Here is a 16,582-nt window from a genome sequence, read left to right as displayed (position 1 = left end):
GGGTGTGTCAATGAGAGTGTGTCTAGGAATGACTGTCCTGTGGGACAGCAAACTGAAGTGGAGACCCTCCCTGGGCATAGGCAGTGCCATCCAATAGGATGGTGGCCACGTGGATGGAATAAAATTTGGAAGAACAGTTAGGCAACAGCAGATGCATGCTCCATTGTTCTTGAATGGGTTCTTGATGGCTGCTGGGATGGCCTCTCTCCTTCACTCTTCCCAATGGGACTCTGCCAGGGATTCTCCAGGGAGTTTCCAGAAGCCTTGGGTCTCACACTGGGGTAGCATCATGGATCCCTCTTGTTCTGGGGCTTCAGCCTCTTGGACTGGGCAGCTGCTGGTTCCTCCAGTTCCCCAGCCTGCAGAGGGACATTGTGGACTGTCCAGCTCCTGGTTGGGTTAGCCAATCTAGTGAGTCCCCTTTTTATAATCATACTCCTGTTGATTATCTTCCTCTGGAGAACCTGACTAGTACAGAAGCTATGAGAAAAGAATAATCAGTATCGGCTGAAGGAGAAGGAGAAGACACTAGATCACATACATGATTGGATGGGAGTCTAAAGGGTCATTAAGGATTGCATGACTTTCCCAGTTCCTTCTGATAGCTAAACTCTGTTCTCTTAGATCACCGTGAATAACCTGGGCCTGTCAATATGGGAACACAGCCCACCTAATCAGTTCCCGAAGTGGCCTTCATATTCATGGCATTGGTTGAACGACCTGTTGGTGAGAACCACATTTGTGATTGGTGTCAGTCATGGGAGAGAAGAGTTACAAGACAATTTTTGGTAGATACGGTGTCTATATCCTTGCCTGGTTTCAGGGCATGGCTGAACCAGCATTCCATGCACATTTTTCAATACACAACATTTGTGTTCTTTTAAATACTTATCAACACTTAGCAATTTTTTTAACTCTTTCATGGTGATTTTTAAAAATTTTGATTAATTTATTTTTCCTGGGGATTAAATCTAGAGGTGCTTCACCACTGAGCTAAATCTCCAGTCCTTTTTATTTTATTTTGAGATGGGGTCTTGCTAAATGCTTATGTCTCACTGAGTTGCTAAGGCTGGCCTCAAATTTGTGATCCTCCTGCCTCAGCTTCTGGAGTTGCTGGGACTAATAGGCAAGCATCACTGTACCTGGTCATTTTTGTTTTGTTTTAAATTCTTTCAAAATGAAGTACCTAGGGAAAATTGTTATATCCTCATTTACAGCTAAATATACAACTAAGGGTGAAAACAGAAATTAGAAAATGTTCCATCTTCTTTTCTTTTTCTGACTTTTTTACTCTCCATTATGAGAATCCAAGAAATTCAAGGAAAACCAATCAAATCCAAAAATACTCCCCACATTTATTTTTCCTGGCCTGAATAGAAATTCAAAGTTAAGCCACTTGTTTACAGAGAACTCTGAATATATTTATTGTGTAATTGTTTAGGAAAAAATGTAGTTAATACTTGTAATAATACTGTTCTACAAAGATAAAGTTATTTTTTGAAAACATTAGCTTCCTGTTACCTGTTTTAACAAGTAGACAATATTTATGTGTATTTTAATTTTGAGAACTTTCCATTAAAAAACCTAACAATCATTTCACTTTTGTTACAAAAAAATCATATGTGCACACATTGACATGCAAATAATAAAATATGGACTGATAAATACCAAAATGTAAGTAGTCATCTCATTTAGGGGTAAGATTGAGTATTTTTCTTTTACTATTTTCATATGTCTATTTTCGTATTTTTTCCATAGTGATATACATCATTTGTGTAATATGGAGAATAAATTTGTGGGACAGGATTTTGGCTCTAGACCACAGTCAAGGGTTTAAGCAGGGAGAGCAGAATGGGGTTTAGTTGCTCTGTGGAAAGAGGTGAGCAGGTCTAAGAGGGAGGATGCAGAACCAAGGACGAGCCCACTCTCAGACGTAAAGACAAAGGATGGGAACATATTTCCAGATCCTGGAGAGAGCTCAGGGCTGATGGGACTGTGGCAGGACCAGGGGTGAGGAAGGGCCCCAGAGGGTGTAAGCAATTCCTTGCTCTCTTCCCCCTGATTTTTTTTTTAATACTGGGATTGAACCCAGGTGTGTGTAACCAACTGAGCCACATCCCAGCCCTTTTTATTTTTTTATTTAAAGTCTCTTTAAAATTTCTTAAGGCCTCACTAAATTGTTGCAGCTGGTTTTGAACTTGGGATCCTCCTGCCTCAGCCTCCTGAGCTGCTGGGATGACAGGTGTGCACCCCGGCACCGGCTTCATCCCTCTGATCTGAATCCTAGGAACTTAGCATGGGCCCTACCAAGAGAGTGGCCTCAAGGCACAGAGCAGGACAGAGAACAAAGGATTATGGATGTGCAGGACAAATGGAGAATAACAAGCAGAGGTGACAATGCTTTCAGGATAGAGGATGAGCCACGTGCTACACCTCTTATGTTTCCAGCAAACGGGGTGTGTGTGGGGGAGATTTCATTGGGGGCGTGTGGCACACACCTGTCATTCCAGTAGCTCGGGAGGCTGAGGCAGGAGGATCACAAGTTCAAAGCCAGCCTCAGCAACTTAGTGAGGCCCTAAGCAACTCAGGGAAGTCCTGTCTCGAAATGAAATAGAAAGGGCTGGGATGTTGCTCAGTGGGTAGCGCCCCTGGGTTCTGGATAAGTTTCCATTTATCATCCTTCATTTTCTTCTTGGTTCTTCATAGAATCCACATCAATTCTGTGTCTCCCAGAGACTACACGTCAACGTAGGAGCATCAGAGGTCCAGCAAGCGTTTGTTAAGGTCAGACACAGCAGCCACCTGTTAGTTTCCCAGGTCCCCCTGCATGCCATCCCTTTCCCTCTTGGACTCTGGTGCAATCAAGGGCGCCAGCTTCCTCTGGCCACCTGGTGGACACGTGACCCCGGCTGGCCAATCAGCGTGCCGTGTCTCCCTGTACCTGGGAATCAGACTGCAGGAGCCTTTGGAGCCACTCTAAGTTCTCTCCCAAGGACTGGCATGATCTCCGGGCCATAAAGGACCTCTTTCTATGTGAAATCAGAAACTACAGAGACTGTGTCAGTCTGTAGCCTCCGTCCCCTTGCCCCCAGGCAGAGAGAGCCTGTTGGTGAATGCTGTCAACGTTGGGGAAAGGGAACAGAAGGAGGGAGGAAGCGCACGTTCCCGTGATGCTCTTTGAAGGCCAGGACCCCTGCAGCATCTGAAGCTGGCAAAACCCCTCGACAGCTCTGCTTTACGTGCCAACACGTTTTCTTCCCTGCATGATACTTTGGGGTGTATTTCTCACACCTGAAATTGGAAGGGGCCTGAGTGGTAGAGCCCCAACCCGGGAGATGAGTGTGATGGTAGCCGGCATTCAGGGTGTCTTACCTGCATTCTGCTCACTTATTCTTATGATGCCCCTAGAGGAAAACACTGCTGTTATTATTGTCATTCTTCAGGTAAACAAATTGAGGTTAAGGAACCTGCAGAAGTCACCCAGGGACCAAATTGTCATTCAGATCAAACTTGGCCTGCCTGCAAAACTCAGGCTCTTGGTAAAATAATTATGCAATTTGTCATCTTGACTGGGTCAGATTTATAAATGGAATAATACCTATGCTAAAATAATAGGCACGAACGCAGATTGTCCCTGGCAAACTGGAGGTCATCGGAGCTCGTCAAAATTCCACTGTGACTGTTATGATCCCCGTTTTTCTATTGAGGAAGCTGAGATGTGGGCAGGGTAAGGATCCGTGCAGGATCAGGTGCTGGAGTGTGAGGCTGGGGAGGAGAAAAATGAGGGCAGATGGTACCTAGACACAGCCATGTCTTCCCAACGACTAAAGAGGAGGATTGCAAGGTTCATAGGCTCCTAGGTCACAGGTCAACACAGAGGCACAGATGATCAGAGTCAAGGGCTTGTCTCCATGCTTGCAAATCAGGGGGACCTGTCGGACAAAGGTAGTTCTATTAAAAGGTAATTATGGTGCCTGGCATGGTGGAACTTGGCAGGCTAAGAGCAGGAGGGTTGCAAATTTAAGACCTGCCTGGGACACGTAGGAAAACCCTGTCATGAAATAAAAAATAAAAAGGGCTTGGAATGTAACTCATGGTAAAGTGCCCCTGCACTTTCAACCCTCATTTATTTTTTTTTAAGATTTATTTTTTAGTTTTAGGTGGACACAATATCTTTATTTTACATTTATGTGGTGCTAAGGATCAAACCCAGTGCCCCATGCATGCTAGGTGAGCGCTCTACCACTGAGCTACAATCCCACCCCCCCATCCCCAGTTAAAAAAAAAAAGTAATTATTAAGTGGCTAGAAAAACAAAGCGTGAACTTTAACAAATCTATCATATGGTACCTGAAAGAGGAACAATTAACAGGATGAATTTGGGACTGGATTAAGATAGAAAATGAGAACATCTCCATCTCTCCATCCATTCACAAAATTATCTGGAGTATTCAGGAGTTATTTGGACAATATTTGATAGACTCTCTAGTTTTTTGTCTCTAGTTTTTGGGCTTTGGGTTTTTTTTTTTTTTTTTTCTGTATTGGAGATTGAAAGAAGCACTTAAACCACTGAACCACATCCCCAGACCTTTATATTTTTTATTTAGAGACAGGTCTTAAGTTGCTTAGGGCCTCACTAAGTTGCTGAGGCTGGCTTTGAACTTGCAATCCTCCTGCCTCAGCCTCCGTAGCCGCTAGGATTGCAGATGTGCGCCACTGCATTTGGCTCTAGTTTTAAATTGCTGTGGGTGGTGGGAATTTGCTGTTCATATTGTCTTTTTTTCTGGGATCTCCCTTGGGTTTCAGTGTATACATATGTGTGCGGGCAGTGTGCCATGTGTCTGCACTTTGCTGTGTGCTTATATGGTCATGTCATTAACACAACCCTAAAAAACCAGTCCTATCAGTATCCTGTTTTCCAGACAAGGTAAATGAGCCCTGCTGAAGTTAAGGAACCTGGCTTGGCCCATTCATTCCACACGTATTTATCATGTCCTTCTTTGGGCCAGAGAATGCTATGAATTTATGCATGGATTTCTTTTTCTTTCTTTCTTTCTTTCTTTCTTTCTTTCTTTCTTTCTTTCTTTCTTTCTTTCTTTCTTTCTTTCTTTCGTCCTTCCTTCCTTCCTTCCTTCCTTCCTTCCTTTCTTCCTTTACTCTTCTTCTTTTTCTCTTCTTTTCCTTTTGGTATTGAAAAATCAAACCCAGGGTCATTTATCACTGAGCTATCCCCACCCCCAGCCCTTTTTATTTCTTATTTTGAGACAAGGTGTCACTAAATCACCAAGCCTGTCCTCAAACTTGCGGTCCTCCTGCCTCAGCCTCCTGAGTTGCTGGTATTACAGTTGACCACCAACATACCTGGCTTGTAAAGGTGCTTCGGATGTCGGTGTTCTCTAGACCACGCTTGGAAAAACACAGTCACAGAATACACTGACCCGGGTTGAGCTTCAGGCGTAAACCTAGGCAGAGTCCAGAAATAGCCCCATGGAAGGTGCCATTCTGAGCGAGGAATGTGAGTCTCTGGTGCTGGCTGGGGAGATATTTCGGGCTGCAGAGTCCCTGGCAGCTCCCCCCCTTGCTCCTCGCTGGGCTGGCTCTTGTGAAGCCAAATGAACACCCCAGCTAGTTCCTGATCTCCTCTTCCCGAGGAAAGATCATCTGAAGACAAGGTTACTGCTTCCAAAGCGCTGAGGGAGCTCTGGGCGTTTCTCTGACATTCATTTTTATGGCTCTGAGGAGGCTATTTCTATCCTTTCTGTGAGTAATGTGAGATAAATAGGGAGGAAAATGATATTTCCCCAGGAGAGTACAGTTTAACAGAGTCCCCCAATGTGATTGGGGGCCGTGATGAGTTTGGTCAAGCCTTGTCTCAGCCTCCCAGAGCTCAGGGATCAGACCATCTATCTGCGGCTGCAGTGTCTGAAGTTGAAACCCGGTACCACAGCCTGGCTGCCTGGGAGAACAGGCTTCATGGCCCGCAGTCATCTGGCTCTGTCCCAAGGAGGCTGCGGGCCTCCAGGAGATACAGCCCCGCAGAGAGACCCACATCGCAGCAGCTTCAGCAGAGACAGTTGATTGAACGTCTCTTCCCTTTGCTGCTTGCATAGTTTTGGAGGAGCTGGTCCTAAAAATAGCACGGTCGAGTCCCGCCTGGATGCCTCCTGCCACCAGCTTCTGCAGGATTGTACAGCGCATTAAGGTTCTTCCACATTTACTGTCTCCAGGAAGAAGCATCACTTTGTAGGAGGAAGAAATGCAAAGCCCTGGGCTTTGGAGACAGGGCACAGCCTTTAAGCTCCGCCCAGCCGTGTTCACCCTCGTGAGTCACAGCCTTACCAGCTCGCCTATCAAATGGGCATGTTCTAAGACCCATCCCAAGGAACCGGGCTGAGGGTCAAAAATCTGGCTGAGGGTCAAATCTGATAAGATGCATTTGTCAACTATTTGGTAAAGAGCAATATGAGTGTTCCCTATTTTTTTTTTTTTTTGCCTTTTTTTGATACCAGGGATTGAATCCAGAGGTGCTTAATCACTGAGCCCCCCCCCCCAGCCCTATTTTGTATTTTATTTAGAGACAGGGTCTCACTGAGTTTCTTAGCACCTCACTGTTGCTGAGGCTGGTTTTGAACTTGCAATCCTCCCTGCCTCAGGCTCCTGAGCTGCTGGAATGACAGGCGTGAGCCACCACACCCACAAAGTGTTTCCTGTCCTGAGCTGTCTCTGTTCTCTTTAATGTCAGGTATGATTAAGTGTCTTTGGACAGCTCAGCAGCATTCCTGGTGTATAGTAGGTGATGTAAGATGCACAGTTAAGTTCATATTTCTTGTCTTGTCTTTATTTGATTGACAGCTGTCTCCTCTGCCAGAATTCCACAAGGGCAGAAACGGTGACTACTTGGTTGCAGGCCGATGTGCCTGTACCTTTTAGCCCAATGACCCACCCAGTAAATATTTCTAGAGTAACTAAACAAAAAAATGAACACAAATGCACATTCAAGTTGACAGAGGTTTTGAGAACGGCTACTGTCTTGCTAGCGTTTTGTAGTTAGGAATTAATTGCAAAAAATCAAAACCCGCCAGGTGCCGCGGCACATGCCTGTAATCCCAGCGGCAGGAGGATCCAGAGTTCAAGGCCAGCCTCAGCAACTTAGCAAGGATTTAAGCAACTTAGAGAGACTCTGTCTCTAGATAAAAAATAAAAAGGACTGGGGATGTGGCTCAGTGGTTAAGCACCCCTGGGTTCAATCCCTGGTCCTCCCCGCCCAATAAAAAAAAGAAAAAAGGAAAGGAATAAAATCCCAACCAAGCTAATGTGAACTAAAGAGATGACCAAGTCTGAAGTGCAGGCAGGTCTCCAGGGGATAGATGATGAACTTCAACAACCTGCAAGTTCACTTGCTCAGATTCTTTCTCTCTCTCTCCCTCTCGCCCTCCCCTCCTCTCCTCATTCCTCTCCCTCTGTAGCTAGTTTCTTTGTCGTCTTTAGCTGCATAAAGATTCCTTTTGCTTTGATCATACACCACATGGTCTCTCCTTTTAAGCACTAGACTTTATAATATAGTCATAATTATTATTGTTGTTATTATTTTGTAGTGCTGGGGATCGAACCCAGGGCCTCACCCATGCTAGGCACCAACGTTTACTTATTAACCAGTCTCTGAGTTCCTAACCTCCTGTGCAGGGTCCCAGAAGCAGGGGTTCAGGGGGAGGGCATGGACGGTATTCCCAGATGGGGAAACTGAGGCTGAGATGCAATCACTGGAAGATGCTGTTGACAACACAGGCACAGTGCCAGGTGCTGGGGGACCATTCATTCATTTATTGCAGAAATATTCTCTGGGTGCCTACTATGCGCCAGACACTGTTCCGGATGCCAGAGGTACAGCAGTAACCAGGGAGACAGGATCCTGCCTTTGTGGGACCTTTGTTCTACAAAGCAAACAACTCTACATTCCAGGAAGCACTTGAGCAAGACAACTTCAGAGTGACAGATGTGGAGGAATTAGCAACAGGGAAGAGGATGTCATCGGGGTGCAGGGTGGGAAGGTTAATTTTGGATTGCCACTTAGGGTCTCCTCTTCTATCATACTAGCCCAAAGTACTCAAAATAGTGCCATCCAAGGTCCAGCTGTTTCGTTTATGAAGAAGAGTTCTGAGCCGGGCGTGGTGGTGCACCTATAATCTCAGCAGCTCAGGAGGCTGAGGCAGGAGGATCGCGAGTTCAAAGCCAGCCTCTGCAACTCAGTGAGGCCCTGAGCAACTCAGGGAGACCCTGTCTCTAAATAGGGCTGGGGATGAGGCTCAGTCGTGTGCCCCTGAGTTCAACCCCAGGTCCCCCCCTCCAAAATAAAAAAGAAGAGCCCTGAATCCTCCTGTTTCTTCTCCTTATGCTTGAGTTGACATGAGACACAATCAGATGCACTGGATCCACTGAATTTCCAAATAAGTGCCATGTGGATGTCTCTTGTCCAAATGGGAGAAAAGGAAAATGTAAAAACCCTTGATTTCAGGTCAAATGCAGAAGGGTTTTTATTGTTCGTTTTTTTTTTTTTTTTGCCATCATTCCACCAAACCGCTATATTCTGACACTCACCGAGAGGAGAAAGGGTTTTGCTGAAACTGCCTTCACTTAGGAACAGGATTGGTCCCAGAGATGGCCCCATGAATGTGGAGGGTGAGAGTCAAGTGTTAAAATATTTAGAAGAGAATGTGGCTCCACAGTGGAATTTCAGGCATCAGCAAGTAGGTGGGGAAGTCTGGGGGGCGGGGGGGGGGGGGGCAGGGCAACCTCTGGAAGCTTCCAACTTTATTGCAGTCCTTGGTAAGTGCAGAGGAATGTATCCGCTGAGGCCAAGTCTGATTTTGCATGGAAGAATCAGAAGGTTGGAGTCTTTTACCCCATTTGTTGCTTAAAAATAAAAAAAGTTTTTTAAAAATTGAAGCCAGGTGCAGGGTACACTGGGGCACTCCTGTAACCCCAGCGACTTGGAAGGCTGAGGCAGGAGGATCATGAGTTCAAAGCCAGCCTCCACAACTTAGCCAGGCCCTAAGCAACTCAGGGAGACCCTGTGTCTAAATAAAATATAAAATAGGGCTGGGGATGGGGCTCAGTGGTCGAGTGCCCCTGGGTTCAGTCAAGTGCAGTGGCATACTTCTGGAGCCCCGGATACTCTGGGGGGCTGAGAAAGAGGATTGCAATTTTGAGGCCAGCCTGGAAACCTGTGAGACCCTATCTCAAAAACAAAGTTCAAAAAATTGACATATAATTCAGGTATCATAAATCTGACCTTTTATTTATTTTGGCACTGGGGACCCCAGGGATGGTTTACCCCTGAGCTACATCCCCAGCACTCTCCCTCCCTCCCTCCCTCCTTCCCTTCCTTCCAATTGAACCCAGGGGCACTCAACCACTGAGCCACGTCCCCAGCCCTTTTTTGTACTTTACTTAGAGACGGTGTCTCGCCAAGTTGCTTAGCACCTTACTGTTCTGAGGCTCGCTTTAAACTTGGGATGCTCCTGCCATAGCCTCCCCAGCTGCTGGGATTATAGGCGCACACCTCTGCACCTGACCCCAGCACTTTTCTTTTTTTTTTTTTTTTTTTTGAGACAGGGCTCACTAAGTTGCCCAGGCTGGCCTGGAACTTGTGATCCTCCTGCCTCAGCCTCCGAGTTACTGGGATTACAGGCAGGCACAACTGTTTCTGGCTAATGTGTGGTCTTTATTTCTAACTTCTTTTACTTACCATAATATGATTAAGACATCTGTGTTATAGCAAGTGTCAGCGCTTCATTTCTTTTTGGAGACTACGATATGGATATACCCCATTTTATTTATCCATTCATCGATGGATGAACATTGGGCTGTTTTCATTCTTTATTGTACCTATGAATAAATCTGCTATGAATATTTATGGACATTTCTGTAAGGATGCTGTTGTAAATTCTCTTGAGTACATACCTCGGAGTGGAACTGCTGGGTCCTGTGGTAACTCTATGTTTAACATTTCAAGAAACTGCCAGACTGTAGTTTGAAATGGTTGCATCATTTTATATTTTATATTTGCAGAAGAATCCATTCTCATGTCATGTATATCTAAAAAACCAAAATGAATTAAAAAAAAGCTCCAATTTCTCTACAACCTCATCAACACCTGGTATCATCCCTGTTTTTTTTTTTTTTTTTTATTATAGGCTACAGGCATTAGTTCCCAAACTGTTATATAAAGTGGCTTATTTTGGGTAGGGATATGGGGGATTGAACTCAGGGGCACTTCACCACTGAGCCGCATCCCCAGCCCAATTTTGTATTTTATTTAGAGACAGGGTCTCCCTGTCTTAGGGCCTCACTAAATTGCTGAGGCTGGTTGAACTCGCGATCCTCCTGCCTCAGCCTCCCGAGCCGCTGGGATTACAAGCGTGCACCACCACTTCCCACTTTTTTTTTTTAATTGTTCAAAGGAAAAATAAAGATTGAATGTACCTGTTTAAGAAGAGGCTGAGGGCAGGAGGGTGAGAAAGGAAAATGGAGAGACTTGTCCTCCAATCTCAAGGAACTGCTCTGGAGTCTCAGAGAAAAGAGGTAGGTCAGAACGGTAGAAATTCCTGAAAGCCCTGGCAAGACTTGGGACCCAAGTGACCTGGTTTCACAGTGTGGGATACGGGCCCATGGAGGGTGGATGCTGGGTGACATCAGCAGAGCAGTGGCCCGGCCATCGGGCTATCACATGCTCACAGAGGCATTGGGAGGAGTAGAGTCTGGGAATCTCCCCAGGTGATGAGCGTGGCTTCCAAGAGCCAGGATGCTGGAAGGTACCACTCGGGGAGGCTCCATCCTGTTTTAGGAGTTTGGACAAATTCATGTGTTGGTAGCTTCCTCTCCAGATTGGCAGCAGTGGGTGGTGGTGTGGGACCTTTAAGAGGCGGAGCCTAGTGGGAGGTCCCTAGGTCAATTATGGAAACTGCCCTCAGCAGGGATTGAGGTATTTCTTGTGGGATCTCTTAGTTCTCTAGGAGGTTGTTACAGAAGGCCTGGCCCCACCCAGTCTCTCTGGATTCCTGTTTCTTGCCAGTTGCAGTGGCACACGCCTGTGACCCCAGCGGTTTGGGAGGCTGAGGCAGGAGGATTGCGAGTTCAAATCCAGCCTCAGCAACTTAGTGAGGCCCTAAGCAATTTAGCAAGATCCTTTCTGTAAATAAAAAAATTAATAAAGGGCTGGGGTGGTGTGGCTCAGTGGTAAAGGGCCCCTGGGTTCAATGGCAGGTATCATTAAAAAAAAAAAAAATTGGTCTTTTCCACCTGCCCACATTCTGCCATCCACCAAGAGGTCCCCCCCAGAGTCCCACCGATGCTGCACCATGCCCTTGAGCCTCTAGAACTGTGAGCTAAATAAACCTCTTTTCTTAATAAAGTTAGCCTGTCTCAGGTATTTCACTTCAGTAAGCACAAATGGTAAGAGTCAGTAGGATTTGGGCGTGAACCTTTCACCCACAGACTGGCAAACAATGGGACCCTATGCATAGACCTATGTCAAACCAGTCTTTTTATATATATTTTTTTCCTCCTAGGGAATTCTAAGCCTGAAAATCATAAGTAGCTTTGACCCTAATGAAGAAATAAGCATCCATGACCTTTTCAATCCTCGTTTTTCCCCCAAGTCTGGTATTTCTCATTAGTTTTACAGACTGGAAGAAAATAGATTTTGTGCCATGTAAATTATTTTGAGTTTATGGTCTCGGGCGGGAAAGCCAGAGCTGATTCCTCAGAGGGTATTTTACTTCAGTCCATTAGCATGAGCTCCTTATTGATGAACCAATAAAGCATGCCCTGCCACAGCCCCGGAATGCCATCTCCTAATTCATAACTAATATTCAGGTAAAACTCCACCACATCCATCTGATTTCCCACCCATGGTAATTGGTGTTTGATTTTTTTTTTTTTAATTTTATCAGCCAGGATTGGTGAACCTTGGGAGATCCTAGTGCCAGGCACTTACTGAAAGAGACCGAAGGGCAGTTCAGCGTTTGTGAGTTAACGATACCTCTCCGTAAACAGGATGCTGAGATTTCTTAATGTTCTTTAAACCCTAAACCAACCCAGCCACTCTCCTGTGGTTCCCATAGCAACCACAAAAGGTAAGGTGAGGCAGCTTTCTTTTTCTTTTTCTTTTTCTTTTCTTTTCTGCCAGAGATTGAACCCAGAGGCGCTTAACCACTGAGCCACATCTCCAGCCCTTTCTATTTTTTGAAACAAGTTGCTGAGGCTGGCCTCCAACTTGGCAATCCTCCTGCCTCAGCCTCTTGAGCTGCTGGGCAGGTACCTTTCCTGAAGTCTCCTATGAGTAAATGAGGAAACGAAGACTTCAGAAAGTTAACCAGTGGCATCGAATGGGACTTGGTCTTAAATCTCTCAACTGCACCCAGGTCTTATGAATACTATAAAATATCTACAATGAAACCTGTACCATAGTTTTATTGACTTGATTTGGCAATTCAGTTCTGTCTTCCATTTCTCCATTGTTCCAAAGACTCAGTAGGTAAAAATACAGCTTCAGAACAAATGCTTGGAACCCCAACGTTGTCAGGATGACTGATCCCTTCTGTTAAAATAAAAAGTTCTGCTCCAGCAAAAAACAGTGTTCCAAATCAGCCATGAATGTGTGAGGGATGCATTTAGTCCCAGTACAACTGGCTTTTGCTCCCCTCCCATACTGCAAATCGAGTGAGTCTACGTGCATAGTAATCTGCAGCAAAATTTGAATTGACGTGTTGGGTTCACACACTATTATGAAAATCAATAGTAATTAAAGGGAACACTTAGCTGACGAGGTTGACAGAACTGAAGGTGTTTGGGAGCTCTTCATTTTCCTCCCTCCCTAATTGGTCCCTCTGGCCTGCTGTAGCTTTCCATGGTTTGTTATCTAAATAGCAGACACACAGATCCAGTCTGGGTATTATTGGGTGATCCATCAAGGATAGATTGAGATCCCACTTACTTAAAAAGAACTTCTCGGATCTTGCTCTTGCTCCTTAAAATCCTGTCCATGCTATTTATTTATTTATTTATGGTACCAGGGATTGAACCCAGGGGCGCTTAACCACTGAGCCCTATCCCCAGCCCTGTTTTTCTATTTTATTGAGAGACAGAGTCTCGCTGAGTTGCTTAGGGCCTCGCTAAGTTGCAGAGGCTGGCTTTGAACTCGCCATCCTCCTGCCTCAGCCTCCCGAGTTGCTGGGGTTACAACCGCGCACCATTGTGCCCGGCTGTCCACTTTGCTCTGTCAGTGATCCATCATCAGTGGAATGGGTGTAGGAGATATGGTGACCACCTGCTTTCCTGTGGAATCAGGCTAAATGGATATGAGCTACAAGAGGAATGCTCAAGTTTTGATATTTGAACTTCTCCTGATTGTGGGCCGATTGCTAAATGTATAAAGCATATACTCTATTTTTTTTCCTTCTGTTTCCCCCTCTCCACATCATGGATCTGACTCCTATGGGAAAAGTGGTACAGAAGTGGTGGCCACAGAACCAATACAAATGATGGAAAACCCACCAGAAAATCACACTTGGCTACTAATGGCTTTGGAATGTTTGGAATTTCTGAGCTACATGGATCTAGATACTTCTAGTAGATACCAATGAATTTAGAAAGCTAGGAAAATGCTACTCCAAATCTGAGTCCTTTCCTTAATGAGGGGGGTTCTATTACCTAGATTATCTGGTAACTGACTTAATATTTTTTCATTCATATCCAAGTTTGCATGAGGTTTTTCTCTGCCAAAACTTGCGTTGAGGGCTGGGGATGTGGCTCAAGCGGTAGCGCGCTCGCCTGGCATGCATGCGGCCCGGGTTCGATCCTCAGCACCACATACAAACAGAGATGTTGTGTCCGCCGAGAACTAAAAAAATAAATAAATAAATATTAAAAATTCTCTCTCTCCTCTCTCACTCTCTCTTAAAAAAAGATAAGCAGGAACAATGTTTCTGTCTTGCTGGATTTAAAAAAAAAAAAAAAAAACTTGCGTTGAGATTCAATTGCCTCCATTGTGCTATTGAGAGGTGGTGGGTCCTAGGAGAGGTGATTCAGTCATTAAGAGCAATAGCGCTTTCTTGAAGGAGTCCATCTATTCTTGTTGAGGGCTGCTTGTTCTAAAGCAAGTCCACACCTTGTGCCTTGCCTCTTCTGCATGCGCCCACTTGCCCCTCTACTTTCTGCTGTGGATTGAAGCAAGATGAAGCCCTCCCTGGTGCCTTGTCCTTGAACATCTCATCCTTCAGAACTGTGAGCCCAAATAAACTTATTTCTTTATACATTACCCAGTCTCGGGTATTTTATTCCAGCAACAAAAAATGGATTAGGTTGACATCTGTCCACCTGTGGGAAATACACCACTTGCCTCTTATATTCCAGGTGTTCAGATATACAGTCCCTGACTTCAGGACCTGCAACTGTCCACCCTCCACATACTCACACACAAAGATAGAGCCAGATGTAAGAGAGAGAGAGAGAGACAAAGAGAGAGAGAGAATGAATTCCATGTAGTAAGTTTTTTGAAAAGAAAAATAAAGGATGTCATGAAAAGGCCATGTCTAGTCTTGGGGACACCATGGAAGGAAGGTTTCTGGGGTGTGTTAGTTTGCTGGGCTGCCATGATGAAGAGCCATAGACTGGGGGACTTCAACAACAGAAATTTATTTTCTGAAAATTCTGGAACCTACAAGTCCAACATGAGAGTGTGGGTAGAATTGATTTCTTCTGAAGTCTCTGCTTAGCTTGTAGAAGACTATCTTCTCCCTGCATCTTCATGTGGCCTTCCATGTGTGTGTGTGCGTATGTGTGTGTGTGTGTGTGTGTGTGTGTACTTCCTATAAGGACACCAATCACATGGGATTAGGGGGCTACCCATATGACCTATTTTTACCTTGTCTACCTCTTAAAAAGCTCTGTCTCTCCAAACAGTCAAATTTCAAGCTACTAGAGTTTAGGAATTTGACTCATGAATTTGGCAGGGGACACAACTCAGCCCATAGCAGAGTGACTTCTAAGTTGGAACTTGGAGAAAAAGTGGGATTTAGTGAAGCCAAGAGTTGGGCAAGAGGGAGAACAAACATTCTTTACCAAAGGTGGCCAATTTTAAGATCTGGAAGTGAGAGAAAGTAGGACATGCAGTATCTTCTTCCATTTTCTGTAACTATAACAGAATACCTGAGACTAGATAATTTTTAAAGAACAGAGCTGGGCATGGTGGTGCACACCTGTAATTCCAGTGGCCTTGGAGGCTGAGGCAGGAGGATTGGGAGTTCAAAACCAGCCTCAGTTAAATCGAGGTGCTAAGCAACTCAGTGAGACCTGTCTCTAAATAAAATACAAAATAGGGCTGGGGATGGGGCTCAGTGGTTGAGTGCCCCTGGGTTCAATCCCTGGTAGCCACACAAAAAAAAAAAAAAAAAAAAAGAAAAAGAAAACAGAATAAAGATTTGCTTCCTACAGTTCTGGAGGGCAGGAAGTCCAAGCACATGGTATCTGATCTGGTGAGGGTTTTTGGCTGTGTCATAACAGGGTGGAGAGAGTCACATGGTAAAGGAGCAAATCCTCTTGAGTTAAGTGCAGGCTGAGCTCTTCCCTTCATCAGGAGCCTGTTATGTGATAATGGTCTTAATCCATTCACAAGGCACTGTCCTTGTGACCTAGTTATCTCTTAAAATTCCAACATACATTCAGGAGGGGACAGTCAAACCAGGAGACTGCATGTACTTTGGGGCGACTGGAGTCTTGATGTGACATAGAAGACAATAGGGTTTGAGGCTAGTGCATGGGAAGAGCTGGATCATAGAGGTCTGCATCATGAGGCTGGGATCATAGGGCACCTGGAGGAAGTTGAAGCAGGAGACTGAGGATCAGATTTACATTGATCCAATCTAAACACCACTTAATGGGCTGAATGTGTAGCCCGTGTCTTGTGTAAGGCTGCTCCCCTTTCATGGAGGGACGTGGGTTGTGGAGGTGAAGGTAACTATACTCCTTGCACACGGAGTTGAAATTATGAGCACTCTTTCTTGGAGATGTACTTGTTTCATTCTCATGAAATAACCCCAATTCACAACTCAGAAAACTAAGACTCTGGGAAATAGAGGTTCTTTTTTTTTTTTTTTTTTTTTGGTATCAGGGATTGAACTCAGGGGCATTTAACCACTGAGCCCCATCCCCAGCCCTATTTTGTATTTAATTTAGAGACAGGGTCTCCCTGAGTTGCTTAGGGCCTCACTAAGTTGCTGAGGCTGACTTTGAACTCGAGATCCTCCTGCCTCAGCCTCCAGAGCCCAGCAAGACAAAGGTTCTTGCTTCACTAGCTAGCAAGAGGTCAGCCTGCACTGGAACTCTGACCTTTCACCTTTCACCTGCTCTTTCTAGGAAGTGTGTCTCCTTTCTGAGTCGTGAAATGGCTTGCCGTCTAAAGAAGCCCTTGGAGTGTGTGTTTCTTTCTGTTATCCCCAACATCCTTGTTAAAATGTTCACTCTTTTAAAGGAGGAAAAAAAAAAGAGAGAGAGAGAGATCTGTCATTTGAGAGACATTTACTGCC

The 16,582-nt window shown here is 45.1% G+C and overlaps 1 long non-coding RNA gene across 1 annotated transcript; it reads right to left on the bottom strand.

Moving 5' to 3' along the window:
• Positions 1 to 401: 401 nt before the first annotated feature.
• Positions 402 to 5,428, bottom strand: LOC113189175 (uncharacterized). Its single transcript, XR_003301622.1, has 3 exons — positions 5,361 to 5,428; positions 3,373 to 3,404; positions 402 to 480 (listed from the first exon to the last, which is right to left on the bottom strand). It is a non-coding gene; the product is annotated as an uncharacterized LOC113189175 (long non-coding RNA).
• Positions 5,429 to 16,582: the final 11,154 nt, after the last annotated feature.

Source organism: Urocitellus parryii, chromosome 3 (genome assembly GCF_045843805.1).
Source record: "Urocitellus parryii isolate mUroPar1 chromosome 3, mUroPar1.hap1, whole genome shotgun sequence".
NCBI lineage: Eukaryota > Metazoa > Chordata > Mammalia > Rodentia > Sciuridae > Urocitellus > Urocitellus parryii.
This window is presented reverse-complemented; position numbering and strand designations above follow the sequence as displayed.